General features: G+C 35.6%; 1 pseudogene; it reads right to left on the bottom strand.

The window, feature by feature from the left end:
- Positions 1 to 23,908, bottom strand: part of LOC148943994 (uncharacterized) — a 58,912-nt pseudogene that overhangs the window by 27,571 nt on the left and 7,433 nt on the right.

Below are 23,908 nucleotides of genomic sequence, written 5' to 3'. Positions count from 1 at the left end.
TTAAAGGTTTTTATAGTGTGGTGGGTGGGGGGGAGTGAACTTGCCTTATCCCCTTCCATTTTATATCTTGTTGTTCATAACTTTCAAAAAAGTCTTTACTCGTCACTGTTTGTATTTTTAGATATTTTAGGGAGGAGAAATTTAAAATCTCGTCCTCATCACCTCGCTCTTTACTCTAAAGTTTTTTATTTTTTTAAAACATAGAGTTATAAGAAAGTCAAGCTGTAGCGTAAGAAGCAAGGCGTTGATGAGAGAACAACCGCTTTTGTACACGGAATAATTTCTGTCCGTTTTAAATTTCAATGTTGCTACTTACTTTCATTTAAAAAAATTTTTTTTTTATCTAATTTCTGAACGTTTTGAATTAATGCGGGTTTTGATTTTGGTTAATCGTACATGACTAATTAAAATAAGATCTGCATATTAATTTGACTTTTTTTTGGTTAAATAGCTTTCTCGAAAGTTCTTTAATTTTATTTACGCACGTTTTTATTAGTATTAAATGTACGTTACTTATGAATTAACTTCCATAACGAACTTCTATGTTCATATAGTTATATTACGTATATTATAGGGTTAACCCCCTAGTTAATACCTCGCTCTTTATGCTGAAATTCAAATTTTATTCCAATTCTTTAAAAATGGCCCCTTAATCACACAGGCCGTGAAATTGGAATAAATAGCTCTTATGAGAGTATTAACAATATTTAGTGTAAAAAGCGAGGTCTTGACAAGGCAGCGAACCTAATCATATACGTAATAATTTCTTTTCATTTTAAGTTTAAATGTTGCTCCTTACTTTTAGTGGAAAAACTTGCTTTTTTTTATTTAATTTCTGATAGTTTTTTAAATAATGCTGGGCAATCCGGCACCCCCTTCATAGCGATGTCCCTTACCCCACGGAAAGACCCCCCCCGTAACCCCGAACACCCCCAACCAGCACAAAACCTCCCTGAAAACGTCTGTATATTTCCCAAAACCCAATACCATACGTTAACATTGGGGACAGATTTCAACTTGCAGCCCGTCCCACGGGGACTGCGGGAGATGCAGTCATCCTCACAGACATAGTCAATATATATTTCATCCATGGTAAGCAAAATGACTATCTCACAAATTTTATCATGGGACTTTGGAAAAAATAGAGTGGGAGGGGGCTTTGTTGCCCTCAATTGTTTGGTCACATAAAAAGTGCACTGTAAATTTGATATCCGTTCTAAGGAGCCTTCCCGATATAATCTTGGACCACTGGTTCGCGATCACCACTGAAAAAAAAAAAAAACATGACTCGGTTATATTTATTATGGCAAAAATACAAAATTCCAAATTTTTGCAGATAGGAACTTAATATCTCTTCTGTAATGCTATCTGATGGTGTGATTTTAATTAAGGTTCTATAGCTTTTAGGGGGTTGTTCCCCCCTCTTTCAAAAATAAGCCAAATCTTCTCAAACAAGTTGCTTCTGACGGGTGTGACTAAACTTGATTAAACTTATATTTTTAAAATCAACATAAAAAATCTGATTCTTTTGATGTATGTATTGATATCAAAATTCTGTTTCTTAGAGTTTTGGTCCGTATTGTGCCGGGTCGCTCCTTACTCAGTTCGTTACCGTGAACTGTTTGAAAAACCTGTTAAAAAACTGTTAATAAGTGTACAATGTTCTTACCGACGATTTTTGCTGTTTTCCTCCAATATCTTCAGGTAGAACAAATGAAAATGACGCCTACTCCTAAATGGAGCATCAATAAAGTCAATCCTTTCAGATTGAGAACATTCTTTTGGTCCCTAGACTCAGTGATTTAGCTGGCTAGATTTTTATTCCGCTTTACCAAAGTTTTCAGCCCACCATGCTTCATAAATAAAATGTGACTCTCTTAAAAAACTTTCATTACAAAACTATCCAGTTGGATTGTACCCAGTTTTTCACCTGGATTCTTGTTTGATTGAATAAAAAAACAAGTTTTTTTAAATTAAAGTCATTAAAGACATTAAAACTTAAAACGAACAGAGATTATCCTGTATATGAAAGGGGCTGTCCCCTCCTCAACGCCTTGCTTTTTACGCTAGTTTTTTTTTATTGTTTAAAAAAATAAAGTTGTGTGACAGTCAAACTGTCACACAAACAAACAGAATAATTTGTTCTTTTTAATGTCGCTCCTTACTTTCATGAAAAAAACTTATTTTGTTTATTTCATTTCTGAACGTTTTGGAATTAATGCAGCTTTGATTTCGGCTCACCGTACATGAATAATTAAAACAAAATTTGCATATTAATTTTACTTTTTTGGCTCAATGGCTTTCTCGAAATTTTGTTCTGACGTAACTTACGAATTAACTTACGTAAAGAGCTTTTATATTCGTATGTTACAAAGTTCACCCCCTAGTCATTACCTCATTTTTTACGCTAAAGCTCGAATCACAAACTCCTGAATCACAGAGGCCAGATAATTACAATAGATAGCTCTTTTGAAAGTACTAAAAAAAACTTTGTGTAAAGAGTGAGGCATTGACCATGAGGCAAACCCCTTAATATACCGAAAAACTTCTGTACCTTTAAAATAGTAATATTCTTCCCTATTTTTATTTGAAAAAAAAACTTGTTTTTTTTATTTAATTTATTATCGTTTTTTTAATAATGTTTGGAAATCTGGCGCCCCTTTCATAAAAATGTCCCTTCCCCCAATGAAAATATCAACCTCCATAACCTCGTCTCCCACACCCACCCTCCCACACCCTCCGACTCCCACAACCACCAGAAAAAAAACCTCCTGAAACGTCTGTATACTTCCCATTAACCAATATTATATGTAATCAATTGGCAAAGTTCATAACTTGCAGCCCTTCCCCCGGGAAATAAGGAGGATCAAGTCATCCTAAAAGACTTTTTTATTAGGTTTTCAACTATGCTGGACAAAATGGCTATCTCAAAATTTTGATTGGGTGACGTTGGAATACAAAATTAGCATGGAAGAGGGCCAATTTACCCTCCAATTTTTGGTCACTTGAGAAAGGGCACTAGAACTTTTAATTTCAGTTTTGACGAGCATTCTCACGATGTTCTAGGAATACGGGATGGATACAATCACCCCTGAAAAAAAAATAATAAATAAACAACACGCATCCCTCATCTTTCTTCTGGCAAAAATGCAAAAATTCACATTTTTACATATGGGAGTTTGAAACTTCTATAGTAGACACGCTCAGTCTATTCAGCGTGTGAGGTTTTCTGAAAGGCTGAATCTGGTTGTATAATTTTAATTGAAGTTCTATAATTTTTAAGGGTTCTGTTCCCCTTTTTTCGAATATAAGGCAAATTTACTCAGGCGCATATCTTTTGATGGCTAAAACGAAACTTAATGAACTAAATATATTTGAAATCAGCATAAGAATCTGATTCTATTGATTTAAAAATTCTGGTTTTTATAGTTTTGGTTATTATTGAGCCGGGTCGCTCCTTACTGTTTGTTACCACAAACTGTTTGATCACTCAAAAAGACTAATTAATACAACATCTTAGCTAACACAAATATTTATTTCCAAATTCCAAGCACCACTAAAGCCGCATTGTGAAACTTTATAAATTGAGTGCTTGCCCCCCCCCACCAAAAAAAAATCCGTTGAAGTTTTAACTGAATCCTGAAAATTGTAAGACAGCTGAGGGTGGTCGCTCCAACAATGCATATACAACTTGTCAAGTTTCTAACAAAAACTAATATGTAATCTATAATATTTGAACATTTTTCACTTCTAAGAATTCTTTTGTGATTATTCAAAGAGCCTGATTCAGAGAACCCTTTCCCTTATATATTACACTAAAAGCATTTTTCACTTGTGTGCACTTGTTTATGTCTGATCAAACATCCAGACTCAGCAAAGCTTCTCTTACAAAAATCACACTGAAAATGTTTTTCATTTGTATGCATTTGTTTATGTGTAGTCAAATTTGACGAATCAGCAAAATTTTTCTTACATATGTTACATTGAAAGGGTTTTTCACCAGTATGCACTCGTTTATGTCTGATCAATTGTCCCGACTCACAAAAGGTTTTCTTACATATATCACACTGGAAAGGTTTTTCACCTGTATGCACTCGTTTATGACTGATCAAACTTTCTGAGCGAGCAAAAGTTTTCTTACATATATCACACTGAAAGGGTTTTTCACCTGGATGCACTCGTATGTATCTAGTCAAATTTGCCGACATAGCAAAACCTTTATTACATATATTACACTGGAAGGGCTTTTTACCTGTATGCACTCGTATATGTGTAGTCAAATGTCCCAGCCGAGTAAGTTTTCTTACAAATGTCACACTGGATATGAGTTTCACCACTAATGCTGCAAATAGTTGAGTTCATTACTCTAGAATTCAACCCTAGTGAATTTAAATTGACACTTGTGGACAATTTCTGTGAAATAACGAGAGTCGTTTTCTGAAAAATGACCCAGTAAAATTAAATCTTCTTTCATGTTATAAATATTCTCTTGCAACAAATCGGACATCTTCTTGTTTTTCCCATTTGTTGCTCAATAAAATGAGCCACGAAACTTCTATAATCTCTAACTACTGCAGAACAGATATCACATTTTATTGGTGAAAACTTTTCACAGCCAGTGTCTATATGAAGTTTTAATATAAGAGATGAATTCTCTCTTTCCGCAGAAGTTGTAACACCAGAGACTCGGTTGAGTTTCACCACCAATGCCACAAATACTTGAATTCATTACTTTTGAAATTAGGGGATAAAATAAAATAAAATTCAATACTAAAGCTAAGAGTATTAAGTAAATATATTATATTGAGAAACATTGGATGAATGAAAATTTATGATTTAAAAATCTGTTTCATTTCATAGAAATAACAGAAAATAATATTTAAAATTCAACCCGGAGAAAAATATAACAGTTAGAACGCTTAAAAGATTTTACAATCATAAGGAGTTTAAGAAATTATATTATACTTATAGACACTTAAAAATGTATATAAGCCTACACTTAACAGTGCATACACCTAACTTAATACACTTGACACTTAAAAAGTCCAACAAAATATTATACACTTAGATACAATTGACAGCCCATTCCCGATTTTATTTCTTTCTCCCCTCATATTATCTTTTAGAATTGAATTGACCGCAATTTAAGTTTAGGTTTCTTTCTTTTCTTTATCTGTTTGTTCTATAATTCATTATACTACTGAAAATCTTTACACAACAGCAGAGCATTATTCAGGAGGGCGGGGGCCAAGCACCCCAGAAGATAAACCGAGGGGGGGGGGTAAAAGCTAAAAAGCCAAGATAATAAACAGAGAAAAATCTTCCGAAAAAAAATTACATTTTTGTTTAATTTAGATTTAACGCTTAAGTAGCTCAGTGCTAGTAAAAGAGGCAAATAAAAGTTTTTTTTATGAGCTAAAACCTCATCGTAACTAGCGTTGTGGCTTGTCTTAATTGACAGATATCGGTAATAAGTATCTTTTATTTTCGTGTATTATCGTTAATAAGGCATATATTACTAACAAATACAACAAGCTCATTTATTTGAAATTTGAAGAGCTTCGCGTTTATGCCCTTTTTCAAACAGATCGTGGTAGCCAACTGTCAGTAAAGAGCGACCCGAAACTCTTAAAAAAAGAAATTTTTGATATCAATAGATATAACAAAAGAATGGGCTTGTTATGCTGATTCCAAATATATAAGATTCATTAAGTTCAGTGTTACAAATCAAAAGCTACAATCCTAAGAAAATTTGCCTGGTTTTTGAAAAAGTGAAAAGACACCCCCTAAAAGTCAAAGAATCTTAATGAAAATAATATCATCATGTTAAGCTTATCCGAAAACCCTAATGTAGAAGTTTCAAGCTCCCGTCTAAAAAAACGTGGAATTTCGTATTTTTGCTAAAAGAAAGATCACGGATACGTGTTTATTTGTTTTTCTTATTTTTTTTTCCATGGGTGATTGCATAAAACCAATAGTCCTAGAATATCGAGAATTAAAAATAGAAATTAAAAGTTTAAGTTCCCTTTTAAAGTGACCAAAAATATTGGTGGAGAACTAGCCCCTGTCCCCCCCCCTCCTCTTTTTACGGACCGTACTTCGATCAAAATTTTTTAATATACATTTTGTTAATTAAAGTTAAAAAGGTCAGTAACTCAACCTTTGGAGATAACATAACCCCCCTCGGCCCCTGGCGAACGGTCTTTTAAGTTATAAACTCTACCTTTTTGCGGAGTTTGCATCCGTTCTTCGGGTGGGGGCAGAAGTTGAATTTTATGGTGGGGGGGACTTTCCATGTGTAAGTTCTCGGGGTATGAACTTTCCAGGGGGAGTTCTATACTTGGGGAATTTGCCAGCCTTTCTTTTATACGGATTTCTTTTATTTAGACTTGCTTTCTATTTGTCAACTCATTTTTACACGTGGAGAAGTTAAAGGGAATCGTCTGGGGGGAAAATTGTTACGGGGTTGGAATTGTCTAAGAGTATCTTTCCAAGGGGAGGGGAGATTTTTCACGAGAGAAATTCTTCGAAGGAGAGATTTCCACGGAAAAAAATTTCGTGAGGGCATTTTCTGTGGAAGTAACTTTCCACTAGAGGGTGGGGTATTTTTGGGAAAGCTTTTTGCCAGAGTACTGAATTTCCGGCATGATTTTAAAAATAGTCTTTTCAAATAAAAGTTTTTCCAATGAATGTGCGCTATGAAAACATTTTAACTTGGAACTGTCCCCAGGAATTTTTTTTTTTGGGGGGGGGGGGATTTTTAGTTATAATGGAACTATCTGGAATTAATTTTCCTGGTGGGGGGTATTTTATGTGAGATTAGCTTTCCATGGAGGGATTTTCCATGGGAAGAAGGAATTTTCCATAGAGGAGGAATCCTTTCACATCGAGAACTTTCTTTTGGTCCCTAGACTCAGTAATTTAACTGGATAGGTTTTTATTCCATTTTACCAAAGTTTTCAGCCCACCATGCTTCATCCATAAAATGTGACTTTTAAAAAAACTTTCATTACAAAACTATACAGTTGGATTGAACCCAGTTAATTGTCTGGCTTCTTGTTTGATCAGAGGCAACGCTAAAGTAAAGCCCACACGGCTCCATTATTTTATTATTATTTTTTCCCAGAGACACTTCATATGGGAGGAGTCGTCGCAGAAACTTCAAAGGTGGCTCATTCGATTAGAAATCGAGAGTTCTAGTGCCCTTTTTAAGGGTCAAAATTGATTGGAAGGCAACTAACACCCCTTCACGCCCACCAGGTTCCCAAACACAGCCAATAAAAATTTGGAGATAGCCATTTTGTTCAGAGTAGTTGATTTCCACATAGAAATTATGTTTTTAAGGAGGAAAATCCCTCAGAGCCCTCAGGGCAAGGGTTAAAAGTTATGCCCTGGGGACAAATATGGTTCTTGTAGAAAGCTTTGTGGTAGAAACTTCAAAAGGGGCTCATTCGATTGGAAATTCAAAGGGCTATTCCCTTTTTGATAGTCGAAAGTGATTGGAGGGCAACTAACCCCCCTCTCACGACTACCTTTTCCCCAAACACATCCAATCAAAATTTTGAGATGGACATTTTGTTGAACGTAGTTGAAAATTGGAAATTAGGTCTTTGGGGATAACAACCCCCCCACAGCCCTCTGGGCAAGGGTTGTAAGTTATACCCTGGGGCGTATTAAGTTTTACAGAAAGCGCTGTCGTAGAAACTTAAGAAAGGGCTCGTTCGATTGGAAATTTAAATGGCTAGTTCCTTTGGTAATAGTCGAAAGTGATTGGAAGGCAACTAACATCCCTTCCACGCCCACCAATTCGCCAAAACACACCCAATCAAAATATTGAGATAGCCATTTTGTTTAACAGAGCTGAAAGTTCTGGAAATTATATGTTTGAGCAGGAGACACACCCCACAGTCTTCAGGGTAAGGGTTATAAGTTATGCCCTGGGGGCATATATGGTTCTTATGGAAGGAATGCTCGTATAAACTTCAGAGAGGGCTCATTTGATTGGAAATCAAAAGTTACAACTCACTTTTTAAACGTCAAAAGATATCGGAGGGTAACGAGCTTCCCCCCCTTCAAACCCTTTTTCCCAAATTCATCCGCTATAATTTTGAGATAGGTATTTTGTTAAAATAAGTTCAAAGATCAGGTAAGAAAAATTCCGGTTCCGACACGACCCCCCAAGGCCCGGGGGCAGGCGTTGTAAGTTATGCCCTGGGGTAATATATGTGTCTTATGGAAGGGATGCTCGTATTAACTTCAAAAAGGGCTCATTTGATTGGAAAGTGGAAGTTCTAGTTCATTTTTTAAGAGTCAAAAGAGATTGGAGGGCACCTAGCCCCCTCCAAGCCCTTTTTTCCTCAAACTCATCCGATATGAACTTTGAGATTTATAAAATTATAGCCTTTTTTTTAAAATAGTTCGAAGACCATATAACAAAATTCAGTAGTCGACATAGCCCTCCACGGTCTGTGGGCAGGCGTGGTAAGTTATTTACTGGGGGACGATATGGTTCTTATTGAAGGGATGCTCGTAAAAACTTCAGAGTCGGCTCATTTATTTGCATTTTTAAAGTTCTAGTTCAGTTTTTTAGAGTCAAAAGAGATTGGAGGGCAGCTATCCCCCCACGTCTGTTTTTCCCCAAATACATCCAATAATAATTTTTGAGATAACCATTAAGTTAAAAAGAACTCAAAAGTCAGATAACAAAACTCAGGTGTCGTCACAACCGCCCTGGGCCCGAGGGAAGGCGTTGTAAGTTATGCCCTGGGGCATATATGGTTATTCTGGAAGGGTTGCTCGTATTGACTATTAGAGCTCGTTTGATTGGAAATTGAAAGTTCGAACTCACTTTTTAATAGTCAAAAGAGATCTGGGTGTAGCTACCCCCCCCACGCCTTCTTTTTGCAAACCCATCTTATAACAATGTTGAGACAGTTCAAATGTCGGATAAGTAAAACTCCGGTGTCAATCCACCCCCCCACGGCTCCGGGGCCGGCGTTCTCAGTTATGCCCTACGGCCATGTATGGTTCTTATGAAGGGGATGCTCGTATAATCTTCATACAGGGCTCATTTGATTGGAAATTGAAAGTTCAAGTTTACGTTTTAAGAGTCAAGAGAGTTAAGGGCAACTAGCCCCCCCCTCTTGCATGTTCTCGCAAACCTATCTGCAGCAAATTTTGAGCTGGTCAGTTTTTAGGAAATATGTTCAAAAATTAGATAAAAAAAACTATCCACCGGACCTAGAGGAAAGGCGTGCTAAGTGTTTTTCTGGGGGTTTCTCTGGCTCCTATGAAAGGGATGCTTGAAAAAGAATCATATACGGCTCACTTGATTGGACATTAATAGTTCCATTTAAAGTTTTAAGAGTTATTAGATATCCGAGGGCAACTAGCCCCCCCCCCACGCACCCTTTTTTCCCGAAGCCCATCGGATACAATTTTTATAAGAGCCATTTCATTAAAAATGAATCAAAGGTCAGATGAGAAAAAATCCTTTATCGACGCAACCCCCCAGAGCCCAGTGGGAGGCGTTATGAGCAATGCTCTAGGGGCATATATAGTTCCTATGGAAAAGATGCTCGTATAAACTTCGGAGAGGGCTAATTTGATTGAAAATGGAAAGTTCTTGTTTACTTTCAGGATTAAAAAGATATGGGAGGTCAACTAGCCCCCCCCTCCACGCTCTAACTTCATCAGATAAAAATTTTTATAGAGACATTTTTTTAAATTAGTTCAAATTTAGATAACAAAAACTCCGGTGTCGACAGAACCCCCCAGATTCCAGGGATAGGTTTTGTTGGTTATGCCCTGGGGGCATATATGGTTGTTATGGAAAGGATGATCGTATAAACTTCATAGAGGGATCATTTGAATGGAAATTGAAAGTTGTAAGAGTCAAAAAGGATTGGAGGATAGCTAGGCTCCCACCGCACTCCATTTATTTTTTTCCCCGAGTCACTTTAAGTACAAGAGGCCGTCGTACAAACTTCAAAGGGGCTCATTCAACTGAAAATCGAGATTTATAGTGCCCTTTTTAAAAGCCAAAAGTGATGAGAGAGCAATTAACCCCCCAAGCCTCTTTTTCTCCACATACATATGATGAAAAGCTTGAGGTAGCCATTTTGTAAAACATAGTTCAAAGATCATATAACAAAAACTCCTTTATGTATGGCCATTTCGTTAAAAATAGTTCAAAGATCAGATAAGAAAAACTCCCGTGTCGACCCCCCCCCAGGGCCCTGGGCAGGCGTTCTAAGTATTTTTCTGGGGGTATATATGGTTCTCATGGAAGATATGCTCGTAAACACTTCAGACAGGTATCATATGATTGGAAATTGAAAGTTCTTGTTCACTTTTTGAAAGCCAAAAGAGATCAGAGGGCAACTAGCCCTCCTCTCCACGCCATATTTTCCTCAAACCCATCCTATAAGAACTTTGAGAGAGCCATTTTTTTCGAAATAGTTCAAAGGTCTGATAACAAAAACTCCGGTGTCTAAACAACCCTCCAGGGCCCAAGGGACAGACACTGTAAGCTATGTCCTGGGGCCGTATGTGGTTCTTATGAAAGGAATGGCCATATAAACTTCAGAGAGTTAATTTGAATGGAAATTAAAAGTTATAGTTCATTTTCTCAGAGTTATAAAAGATCGGAGGGCAACCAGGCCCTCCCGTCCTCCACGCCTTTCGATTTATCGGATGGATAAACCCATCCGATAATAGTTCAACCATTCGATATTAAGACTCTGGGGTCGAAAAAGCCCCCCAGGGTCAAGGGACATGCGTTGTAAGTTATACTCTGGGGATATATAAGGATTTTATAGAAGGATTGCTCGTATAAACTTCAGAGAGGGCTCATTTCATTGAAAATAGACAGTTCTAGTTCACCTTTAAAGAGTCAAAAGAGACGGAAGGCTAATTAGCCCCCCCACCACCCCCCTTTTTCCCCAAACCCATCCGATAAAAATTTTGAGATAGCCATTTTGTTATAGATTTGTCCCAGTTAAAGACAGGAACCACTGCACAATTGATGATAAGGAAAGAGTTGCAGAGCAATGGGCAGTATCTGGTGAGCCGTGATAAATTTACAGGAAATGATGTAGAAAAGAATGAAAAATTTATGACATTTTGAATGATAATGAAGATTTATTTTGTGCGGGAAAATTAGTATCAGTGCTAAAAGGATAAAAAAAAAATAATAGGGCTTAGGTGCTGATAGTGTTTTAAATTAGTTTTTTTTTTTAGATGGTAGTTTTGAGGTTAGAGGTAATTAAGTTACTAAATAATATAAAAATAATATTTGAAGAAAGAAGAAATACCCTAACGATCTTAAGAAACCTAATTAATCCCCTCCATAAGTAAGGTGATAAGAGTGAGTTTGGTAATTATAGACTAGAAAGTTTTCCGTAGGAAGAAAATTACTTTGCAAATTATTCTTGTCGGCCAACCGTCTAAGACCCACCAAAAAGCAGGTCGTCTGCAAATGGGGTGGGAGGCTGTCGCGAGGGAAGATAAAAAGAAAATAGGAACTTCTTGACAGGATGCAAAGAGGGAGGCTATGAATAGATTAGGATGGAGGAAGGGAGTGCCGAGAGGTGTAGTACTGAAGTGGCTTCGTGTTACAACAAGTTCTTAGTATCGGTAGACTAGAGCTCTGACCTTTGATGATATTTCTATCCTAATATTGAAATCTTATAACATAGTCCAACTGTTCAGATCAGGCTTAGTGACGGCAATTCAACTTCATGCCTCTGCTCAATCTAAATTTGGAATGTTTAAAAGATTTTTGAATTTACTTCTTTAATTAAAGAAAAAAAAAAACTTGATAGCTTATGGCTTAGAGTTCCATCGAAATAATAGGAATTGTATTTTCAAAACTAAACTCATAACCTAATGTAAAAGAGATTTAAATCTCAAGATTAAGTTATTAAATATTTTGTAAGCATTGAGATAGGTTGCAAGTCCTAGAAATCAGGAAAGGGTTTACACAGTAGAGTGACAATTCCTTCGAAGGACACAGTGTTGGCCCTGGCTTCATTTTTGAAAGTTTCATTCGCCTAACTCAAGTACTTTGCAACATAACAAAAAGCCATTGGTCTGAAATTTCACCCTTTAAAGTTAATAGGATGATACAGCTATGGGCGACTTTTTCAAACAGATTGTGGTAGCCAAATGTCATTAAAGAGCGACACAGCTCAATAGTAACCGAAACTCTTAAAAAAAGGAATTTTGATATCAATAGATATAACAAAAGAATGAGCTTGTTACCCTGATTTCAAATAAATAAGATTCATTAAGTTCTGTGCTACAAATCAAAAGCTACAATCCTAAGAAAATTTACCTAGTTTTTGAAAAAGTGAAAACACCCCCTAAAAGTCAAAGAATCTTAATGAAAATATTATCATCATGTTAAGATTATCCGAGAACCCTAATGTAGAAGTTTCAAGCTCTCGTCTAAAAAAACGTGGAATTTTTTAATTTTGCTAGAAGAAAGATCACGGATACGTGTTTATTTTTTTTTTTTATTTTTTTTTTCATGGGTGTTTTCATAAAAAGAATAGTCCGAGAATATATATAATTAAAAATGGAAATTAAAAGTTTAATTTACCTTTTAAAGTGACCAAAAATTTTGGAGGAGAACTAGCCCCCTTCCCCCTTTTCGTCTTTTTACTGAAAGTCCTTTAATTGAAATTTTGGAATAAACATGTTGTTCGGCATAGTTTAAAAGGTCAGTAACTCAACCATTGGAGATAATTTAGCCCCCCTCGGACCCTGGCAAACAATCTTTTATGCTGTTTAATCTACCTTTTTGCGGAGTTTGCATACGTTCTTCTGGTGGGGGCAGAAGTTGAATTTTATGGTGGGGGGGAGGGCTTTCCACGTGGAGAATTTTTCATGGTGGGGAGGGGGGTAAGTTCTCGGGCTATGAACTGTCCAGGGGGAGTTCTGTGCTTGGGGAATTTTGGCCAGAATTTCTTTTATACGGATTTCTTTTAATAGTCTTACTTTCTCTTTGTCAACTCAATTTTACAGTTGGAGATGTTAAGGGGAATCATCTGGGGGAAAAATGTTACCGGGTTGGAATTGTCTAAGAGTATCTTTCCAAAGGGAGGGGAGATTTTTCACGAGAGAAATTCTCCGAGGGAGAGATTTCCACGGAATAAATTTTCCAGAGGGCATTTTCTGTGTAAGTAACTTTCCACTAGGGGGTGGGGTAACTAGGGTATTTTTGGGAAAGCTTTTTGCCAGAGTACTGAATGTCTAGCTTTATTTTAAAAATAGTCTTCAAATAAAATTTTTCCAATGAATGTTCGCTATGAAAACATTTGACCTTGGAACTGTCCCCAGGAATTTTTTTTTTGGGGGGGGGAGGATTTTTAGTTAGAATGGAACTGTCTGTAATAAATTTTCCTGGTGGGGGGATATTTTATGTGAGATTAATTTTCCATGGAGGGATTTTCCATGAGGAGAAGGAATTTTCCAGGGAGAAAGCACCTGAATCCCCGACATTATTTAAAAACAACCCGAAATTAAATAAAAAGCAAGATTTTTAAATTTACAATAAGGAGTAACATCAAAAGTAGTTACGCTATCAGGAAGTAGTAACATTACGTATATGAGGGGGCTGCTCCTTCTCAATACCTTGCTCTCAAAGCTTAAGTTTGACTTTTTGTCAGAATTTATTGAAGAGGACGCCTCCTCATTTGCGCTATAATTTCTGTTCATTTTAAGTTTTGACGTTAAAAATCTTTTTTTTTTTACTTTCAAGTTAGTAACAAAATTTTTTTTTACACAGTGTGTTTTAGGTGAAGAATCATAGGCAGTGCAATAGAGCTGCCTAAGTCAAGAGCAATGTTGGCACAATGTATTATTGTTTTTTAGACCAGGGAATTTTGTATAGGGGGATTTGTCGTAGGAACTTAAGAAGGAGCTCATTTGACTGGAACGGGAAAGGAATAATGACCCTTTTAATTAACAAGTGATTGGAGGGCAGCCAGTCCCCCTTCGACGCCCAAAATTTTTAGGTGATTATTTTGATAAGCGCAGTTGGAAGGTCCAGAAATTAATGTCTTTGAGGAGGACAAAGCCCCCTCTAAAAGGAGGGGCTGTGTCCTCCTCAACGCCTCGCTCTTTACGCTAAAGTTTTTATTGTTTAAAAAAAAGAGTTGTGACAAAGTCAAACTTTAGCGTAAAGAGCGAAGCGTTGAGGAGGGCACAGCCCCTTTCATATACGGAATAATTTCTGCTCGTTTTAAGATTTAATGTCGCTCCTTATTTTCAGTTTAAAAAACTTTTTTTTTTAAAGGCTGCGAAAGCGGGGGGTTTAGGGGGCGGCAGCCCCCCAACTGTGCCTCCTAATCCCTGTACGTTTTAAGGGTCGACCTTGTAACTCAGCCTCTTTAACTCTTTAGAAAACGTAGTTTTTTTCAAATAATAAATGTAGAAACCGAGAGTTCTAGTGCCCTTTTTAAGGGTCAAAAGTGATTAGAAGGCAGGTAACTTCCTTTCCACGCCCACAGGTTCCACAAACACATCCAATAAAAATTTTGTGATAGCCATTTTGTTCAGAGTAGTTGATTTCCAGATAGAAATTATGTTTTTAAGGAGGACACTCCCCCAAAGCCCTCAGGGCAAGGGTTATAAGTTATGCCCTGGGGGCATATAAGGTTTTTGTAGAAAGCTTTGTGTTAGAAACTTCAAAAGGTGCTCATTCGATTGGAAATTCAAAGGGCTATTCCCTTTTTGATAGTTGAAAGTGATTAGAGGGCAACTAACCCCCCTCTCAGGACCACCTTTTCCCCAAACACATCCAATCAAAATTTTGAGATGGACATTTTGTTCAACGTAGTTGGAAATTCAGGAAATTAGGTCTTTGAGGATAACAACCCCCCCCACAGCCTTCTGGGAAAGGGTTGCAAGTTATGCCCTGGGGCATATAAAGTTTTACAGAAAGCGCTCTCGTAGAAACTTCATAAAGGGCTCATTCGATTGGACATTCACATTGCTATGTCCCTTTGTCATATTCGACAGTGATTGGAAGGCAACTGACACCCCTTCCATTCCCAATTTTTCGCGAAATATATCTAATCAAAATATTTATATAGCTATTTCACTTAACTGAGACGAAAATACTGGAACTTATATGTTTGAGCAGGACACACACCCCCGAGTTTTGAGGACAAGGGTTATCATTCATGCCCTGGGGGCAAATATGGTTCTTATGGAAGGAATGCTCGCATAAACTTCAGAGAGGGCTCATTTGATTGGAAATCAAAAGTTATAATTCACTTTTTAAACGTCAAAATATATCAGAGGGTCCCCCGCTTCCCTCCCCCTAAAACCTTTTTTCCCAAATACATCCGAGATAATTTTGAGATAGGTATTTTGTTAAAATAAGTTCAAAGATCATATAACAAAAATTCCGGTGTCGACACGACCCCCCACGGCTCGGGGACAGGCGTAGTAAGTTATGCCCTGGGGGTATATATGTGTCTTATGGAAGGGATGCTTGTATTAGCATCAAAAAGGGTTCAGTTGATTGGAAAGTGGACGTTCTAGTTCATTTTTTGAGAGTCAAAAGAGATTGGAGGGCACCGAGCCCCCTTCAAGCCCTTTTTTCCTCAAAATCATCCGATAAGAACCTTGAGATTTATACATTTAGATACTTTTATATAAATATTTCTAAGGCAATATAACAAGAATTACGCTGTCAACCACGACCTCCAGGGTCCGTGGGCAGGCGTGGTAAGTATTGTTATGGGGTACGCTATGTTTCTTATTGAAGTAGTGCTCGTAAAAACTTCAGAGACGGCTCATTTATTTGGACATTTAAAGTTCTAGTTCAGTTTTTTAGAGTCAAAAGAGATTGGAGGGCAGCTAGCCTTCCACCACACTCCATTTATTTTTTTCCCAGAGGCACTTCATATAGAAGGGGTCGTCGCATAAACTTCAAATAGGGCTCATTCAACTGAAAATCGAGATTTCTAGTGCCCTTTTTAAGATCCAAAAATGATGAGAGAGCAACTAACCTCCCAAAGCCTTTTTTCTCCAAATACATATGATGAAAAACTTGAGGTAGCCATTTTGTAAAAAATAGTTCAAAGATCATATAACAAAAACTCCTTTATGTATAGCCATTTCGTTAAAAATTTTTAAAATATAAAATAATAAAAACGCCTGTGTCGACCCCCCCCCCCACAGGGCCCGGGGCCGGCGGGATACGTATTGATGTGGGGGCATTTATGGGTCTTATGATAGGTATGCGCGTGTAAACGTCGGCGCGTGTGGAGAAAATTGGTAAAAGAAAGTTTTCGTTCACTTTTTTGGAATCCGAATGGACCGGAGGGCAACTAGCCTTCCTCTCAACGCTCTATTATCCTTAAACACATCCGATAAGAACTTTGAGAGAGCCATTTTTTCAAAATAGTTCAAAGGTCTGATAACAAAACTCCGGTGTCGAAACAACCCTCCAGGGCCCAAGGGGCAGACACTGTAAGCTATTTCCTGGGGCCGTATGTGGCTCTTATGAAAGGACTGGCAATTTAAACTTCAGAGAGTTAATTTTAATGGAAATTAAAAGTTGTAGTTCATTTTCTCAGAGTTAAAAAAAGATCGGAGGGCAACCAGCCCCTCCCGTCCTACACGCCTTTGGATTTATCGGAAGGATAAACCCATCCAATAATAGTTCAACCATTAGATATTAAGACTCTGGGGTTAAAAAAGCTCCCTATGGTCCAGGGAAAGGCGTTTTAGGTTATACTCTGGGATATATAAGGTTCTTATAGAAGGGATGCTCGTATAAACTTCAGAAAGGGCTCATTTCATTGAAAATAGACAGTTCTAGTTCACCTTTAAAGAGTCAAAAGAGACTGAAGGCTAATTAGCCCCCCCACCACCACCCTTTTTCCCCAAACCCATCTGATAAAAATTTTGAGATAGCCATTTTGTTAAAAATAGTTCAAACGTCAGATAATAAAAACTGTGAGGTTGACGCAAACCCATTTTTTCACTTTGATATTGTTACTTTGACACCAGTTTTAATATTTTGATGAACATTTGATTTTTTTTAAGGTTTGATTTTGAAATAAGGAATTTTTAAAAACTTGAAACTTTTTGTAATCAAAAACGAACAAAAATTAATTAACAAAAAAATAAATTCCGAAAAAAAAGTTTTTCAAAGAAATGTAGAGGCCATTTGAAACTTAACATCAGCAGATAAAAATACCTGTTAAAATTCAAACTCAAAACGACCAAAAATTACCATTAAAGAATAAATGAAACCCAAAACGAACATAAATTAAATAAATATTCAGAGCAAAAAACATACAACAATTAATAATATAAATTAATAAATAGGTCTTAAAGCTAGTAACTAGTATATCTAATAGTTAAATCAATCTTAAAACGAAATTTTTTGTTTTATTTAAGCATAAATGAAACTTAACAAGGACATAAAGTAAATAAATATCAAATTAAAGCAAAAATACTATATATATTGATGTAAATTAAAAAATAAATATTAAAAAAAGTTAAACTTAAATTGAACATAAACATCAAGTTTGAATCATACAAAAATTACTACAAACAAGACTTTGGGCCTTAATTCCTCTCACCGTAAAAATCTAAACCCTACTGCGTCATTAGCGCTGTATCGAAAATTATATTCGTCTTGAACGGTCTAGGAAAGTATAAACAACATCAAACTGAATATTTGATGTATAATGATATTAATTGTTGAAAGATCCATCAGTTCAATAAATTATTTCACTGTAATTTTTTTTTTTACTTTAAGGGATTTAAGAACTGTAAATTAAAACATTTTTAAAATAACTCTTTTTAACTAAAGCGCCAATGAAGCATTATTCTTTTGGTTTTTATTTACAAATGGGAGGGACCCAATATTCAAACACTTGTTTGTAGTGAAACTATGTTTGTCTTGAAGAACTTTAAAAAGAGCTAATAAAATAAACTTATTTGAAATATAATGATATTAATTGCTGAAAGCTCATCAGTTCAAACTGTTAGTATAATTTGAATGCTTATTTTCAATACTATGTACAAAAAAAAAAAAAATTCGTCATAAAATTGGTAGTGTAATCTATATATGTTTTATCTATTATATTTTAAAAGCTTTTTCACTTCTAAGAATTATTGTGTGCCTATTCAAAGAGCTTGATACAGAAAAGTTTTTTTTTATTGATAAAACTTTAATATACTCATTTTAGAATTAGCACTTAAAGTGACTAAGATAAGAAATTGCTATATATGCAATCTAAATGGTTTTTCACCTGTACGCCCTCATTGGATCTCATTTAAATAGCCTTATTCAGAAAATCTTTTCTCATATATATTACACTAAAAGCATTTTTCACTTGTATGTACTCGTTTATGTTTAGTCAACTATTCCTGCAAAGCAAATTTTTTTCTCACAGATATCAGAGTGTAAGGGCTTTTCCATTGTATGTATTCGTTTATGTCTTGTCAAAAGTCCCAATTCAACAAAGTTTTTCTTAAAAATATCGCAGGTGAAGGGCTATTCTCCTGCGTGCACTCGTTTATGAATAATCAGATTTTGAGACACAGAAAACGTTGTCTTACATGTATACTCGAAGCACTTTTCATCTAGTCGCTTATGTCTAGTCAAATCTGTCGACCAAGCAAAGGTTTTCTTACATATATCACACTGGAAGGGCTTTTCACCTGTATGTACTCGTTTATGTGTAGTCAAATCTGTCGACCGAGCAAAGGTTTTCATGCATATAAGACACTGGAAGGGTTATTCACCTGCATGAACTCTTTTATGATTAGTCAAACTTCCTGACACAGAAACATTTTTCTTATATGTATCACACTGGAAGGGTTTTTCTCCTGCATGAACTCTTTTATGAGTAGCCAAACTTCCCGACTCAGAAACTTTTTTCTTATATGTAACACACTTGACGGTCTTTTCTCCTTTATGCACTCTTTTATTTGTAGTTAAATCTCAAGACACATTACACTTTTTCATACATACCTCGAACTTAAAGTGATTATCTCCTGTATGCACTCTATTGTGTCTAACCAAATGTCCTGACTCATAAGAGGTTTTCTTGCATATGACAATCTGAATGGTTTTTGACCTGTGTTCACTCGTTTATGACTATTCAAATTTTGAAATAAAGCAAAGGTCTTCTTACACATATCACACTGGATAGGAGTTTCACCACCAATGCTGCAGATAGTTGTAGTTGTTACTTCTAAAATTAGGAAATAAAATTAAAAAAAAGTCAATACGACAGCTGAGAGCATAACGTAGCAATATCATGTCGTAAGACATTTGATGAATGGGATTTTTGCTTTACAGATGTTTTTTATTTCATAGAAATAATGTACAGTATTATTTAAAATTTAACCAGGTAATTTATTTACCTGATAAGACTTAAAAGTTTTTATAATCATAAGAGGTCTAACACAATATTAAGGACTTTGATACGTTTGATAGTCAACTCCCACTTTCGTTTCTTCCTTCCCTTGTAGAAGAAAGGATTTTCTCTTTATCTTTTGCTTCCTTAATCACTTAGATTTTTTTTTACAGGAATTTTTTTTTTATTTTATTTTTTTTATTTATTTTTGTTTATCTATTTAATTATAATAATGAAAATAATTCAAATAACGTGGAAACTGATTTAAAGGAGAGGGCGAGGGTACGCACACCAAGGAGGAAGGAAATCTAAAAAGACAAAATAGTGAACAAAGAAAAACCTCCTGGAAAAAGAACTACATATTTGTTTAATTTATATTTAACGTTTAGGTAACTCAGTGCCAGTGAAAGAGTCAAACAAAAGTGTTCTAAGAGCTAAAAGCTCAAGGTACTTAGTGTCATGGCTTGTTTTAATTAACATATAATGAAATTAAGGATCAGTGAATTTAGGGCATTATCCTTAATAAGATAAAAATCACCAACATCGGTAATATACAAGTACCTTTTATTTTTTTACTTAATTAAGTTTTAGCTGGTGGCCGGTGTCTACCCCCCCCCCCGGAAAATATCCCGTGGTTTTGTTATGTATTTTCTGTAGGGGGAAGGAATTTTGGTGCTTGTGTATTATACGCCACTCACTCAAGCTCATGGTGAGTAAAAATCGAAAACAAACTGGTTTCTTTGTTAGTTTCTTCATTACTGTTAGAATTGTTTTCTGACTTCAAACTGTCCTAATACTTTACCCCCCCCTTATGTGCAAAAATATAGCCCAAATTTATATATGTAATCATATATTTCCCATCTATTCTGTCAATTATCTTTGTCTTATCTCGCACTAAGCTGAAAGAAACTAACGAAGAAACCGATTTTTTCTCGAGTTTTACACAGCATAAACTTGAGTGAGTGGTGTATAATGCATAAGTACTGAATATATATATATATATATATATATATATATATATATATATATATATATATATATATATATATATATATATATATATATATATATATATATATATATATATATATATATATATATATATATATATATATATATATATATATATATATATATATATATATATATATATATATATATATATATGACATTGAAGTGGCTTGCTTGTGCGAAACTTGGTCCGCGTCTGACACATGCACGATTATTTCCGGGTACGATGTGTATCTACTCCCAAGATTAAATAAGGACGGGGCCATTGTGATTCATGGTGGCGGAGTTGGTTTTCTTTGCAAGTCTGCAATTCCGAATCGAGCCCTAAATATGCCTATCCCTAGGAAACCTGAGCACGAAGGTCTGTGGCTTTGGACAAGACCCCGATACTTACCAAAAGAAGCATCATCAATAATTTTTGGTGTAGTCTACTACCCGCCAAGAGCATCGTTCCGAAAGGAACTGGTACTCTACCTACAGTATTCGGTTGACTAAATAAGATCCCAATACCCATACGCTGCCATTCAGATCCTGGGCGACTTTAATGATTTAAAGGCTAGCTGACTCTCAAGTTCACTCTCACTTACGCAAGTTGTTGAAGTCCCAACACGCGAGGAAAAAGTACTAGACCTTATTATTACCAATATTGAGGAGTTCTATAATCCCCCCTACACTCTCCCCGCTATTGGAATGAGTGACCACCTTACTGTAATTGGGAAGCCTAGCAGAGAACCCCCTGACAGATCCCAGTCAGTGGTGAAATACCTCCCGCGAATTCAAGAACCACCCCAGATTTAGCAAGAGTGACTAGCTAAGAAAAACTGGTCAAATGTCCTTACTATGAGGAACAGCAACAATATGATGCAAGAGGTCACTGCTCAGCTTTTCTATGAATATAAAGTAATATTTCCCGAAAAGACAATCCTGGTCAAGTCACAAAATAAGCCGTGGGTGACTAAAGAGATTAAGGATCTAATCAAATCGAGAAATGAGCTCTATAAGTTGGGATATGAAGATGAGGCTTAAAAATGCGCAAGGTCATATTTCTCAAAATAAAGAAATCTAAAAAGGAATTTGGTGCTCAAGTAGTTAACAAGCTTTGGAAGTCTAACCCCTCTAGATTTCACCAGAAGGTCCAGAATATTATGTGACGGACTCGAAAGCAGCTGACAACCTACAGCTCTGATGATGAGCCTCTGAGCGCTGATATGATCAACACACATTTTTGAAATATTTGTCACACACATCCACCTCTTGACTAGATAGCTGAAAATGGACCCATTGAACAAATTCCAATCCTTCGCCTCCATTAAGTATACAAGAAGCTCAAACGCCTGGACACCAGAAAGAGTAGTTACCCTCTAGAAGTTCCTATTGATTTGATAGCTCATTGCTCTGAGGAGCTTAGTCATGTTTTGGCTGCCTGTTTCAATCAATGTCTAATAGATGGTACATTCCCGGATTGCTTCAAGACAGCCTATATAACTCCCATTCCTAAAATAGAAAAACCCTCTCACCTAACGATTTGCGCCCGATTTCAAAAACCCCGTGCCTTTCCAAAGTGTTTAAGGACTTTATCTGTGAATATTTATATGGAGATCTTGCAGCTAATTTAGACCCTCGGCAATTTGGCTTCAGGCCTGGACATAATACTACCCACTATCTTGTATGTCTTCTTGACGATCTGATGAAACATCTCGAGAAGGAAGAGTCATACGCAGAAATCCTTCTCAGCGATATAGTAAAGGTGTTTGAAAGCATCCAACATCTGATAGCTATTAACCGAGCTAAAGAAATGGGTGCTCGACAGTTTTTTTGTGAGAATGGTTGCAAGCTTCCTGCACAATCGAAACCAATGTGTTTCACTCACGCAGGATGAAGCATCCGAATTCAAAGAAATATGGTGCGGAGCACCCCAAGGGATAAAATTAGGACCACTGATCTTTTTTGTTGTTTTTAACCACGTCCTAACACATATACAAAGTTGCTACAACTTTGCTGACGACCCGTCAAGCATATCATTCCCCGCATTAGCAAGCCCAGCAGAGAAAATCAACACATCATCAATATTTTCCCAGCTAAAGCATAATCTTGAAGATGTAATGCTTACAGTTAGTGTAACCAAGAGCCAAATTCTACGTGTTAGCTTTTTAAAATCTGCAATTCCTTCCCAAGAAGACACTGGACTTACAACTAAAGATGAAATAAAAATTCTAGGAGTAATTTTCAAAAGCAACCTGAATTGGGATCCACATATACAGTCTATCCTCCAAAAGGCTTCCCTATGCCTAAAATCCTTTGCTTGCCTAACGCGGTTCAATATCCAAATTTCCATTATGCGCAGTCTATACTGTATGTATGTCCGACCGCAAACCGAGTATGCTTGTCCCGTTTGGCACCCAGGTCTAACGGTTTTCCAAACCGAAAAGCTTGAAAATATTCAGAAGCGGGCGTGCCAAATAATGCTTGGGGCAAATTATACATCCTATGAGGACAGCCTGCAGAAACTGAGGCTTCAGAAACTATCTGAAAGGCACCACGATCTCACGATGCGTTTCGGAAAAAAATGCCTAAGCTGTGATGTCCATCGCAAAATATTACAGGATTTCCAGGAATCACAGATCAGTCGGCCAAAAACACGTAGAGGAGCCCTCAGTTCGTCGTGCCAACTCCTTTGTCCCCCACCCCGAAAGTAATCATAAAGTTACCGATCATCGTTTGGTCCATAATTCGTGAAACACTATAGTGAGGAACTAGTTAAACAGAAAATCTATAAAAAGTTATGAAAAAGTGTATTTATTTTTATATTTATTTATCTGATCTCACGTGTTATATTTTCTTGTTGTTTGACGTCCGCTGTTAACTATAAGCTATTATGGAAATAAAGATATATATATATATATATATATATATATATATATATATATATATATATATATATATATATATATATATATATATATATATATATATATATATATATATATATAAAAAATTGTATAAAAATTGTATATATATAAAAATTGTATATATATATATATATATATATATATATATATATATATATATATATATATATATATATATATATATATATATATATATATATATATATATATATATATATATATAAATTATATATATATATATAAAATATATATATAAAAACATATATATAAAAATATATATATATATATATATATATATATATATATATATATATATATATATATATATATATATATATATATATATATATATATATATATATATATATATATATATATATATATATATATATATATAAATTTTATATATATATAAAATATATATAAACATTGGTTAAAACCAATGTTTTAACCCATTTTTATATCCAAAAACTATAAAAAGAAATTATTATTTTCAAGGGCCCTGAAAAGGCTTAAATTTAAATTTGCAAGAAAAGCGATGATCATATTCAGAAAGAGCAAAAAAAATGAATAGAAGTGGTATATTTATTT

The sequence above is a fragment of the Artemia sp. Qi Xiang Cuo genome, chromosome 15, assembly GCF_049724085.1.
Source record: "Artemia sp. Qi Xiang Cuo chromosome 15, ASM4972408v1, whole genome shotgun sequence".
Taxonomy (NCBI): Eukaryota; Metazoa; Arthropoda; class Branchiopoda; order Anostraca; family Artemiidae; genus Artemia; species Artemia sp. Qi Xiang Cuo.
The sequence above is the reverse complement of the archived record's forward strand: the minus strand, read 5'-3'. Positions and strand labels throughout refer to the sequence as shown.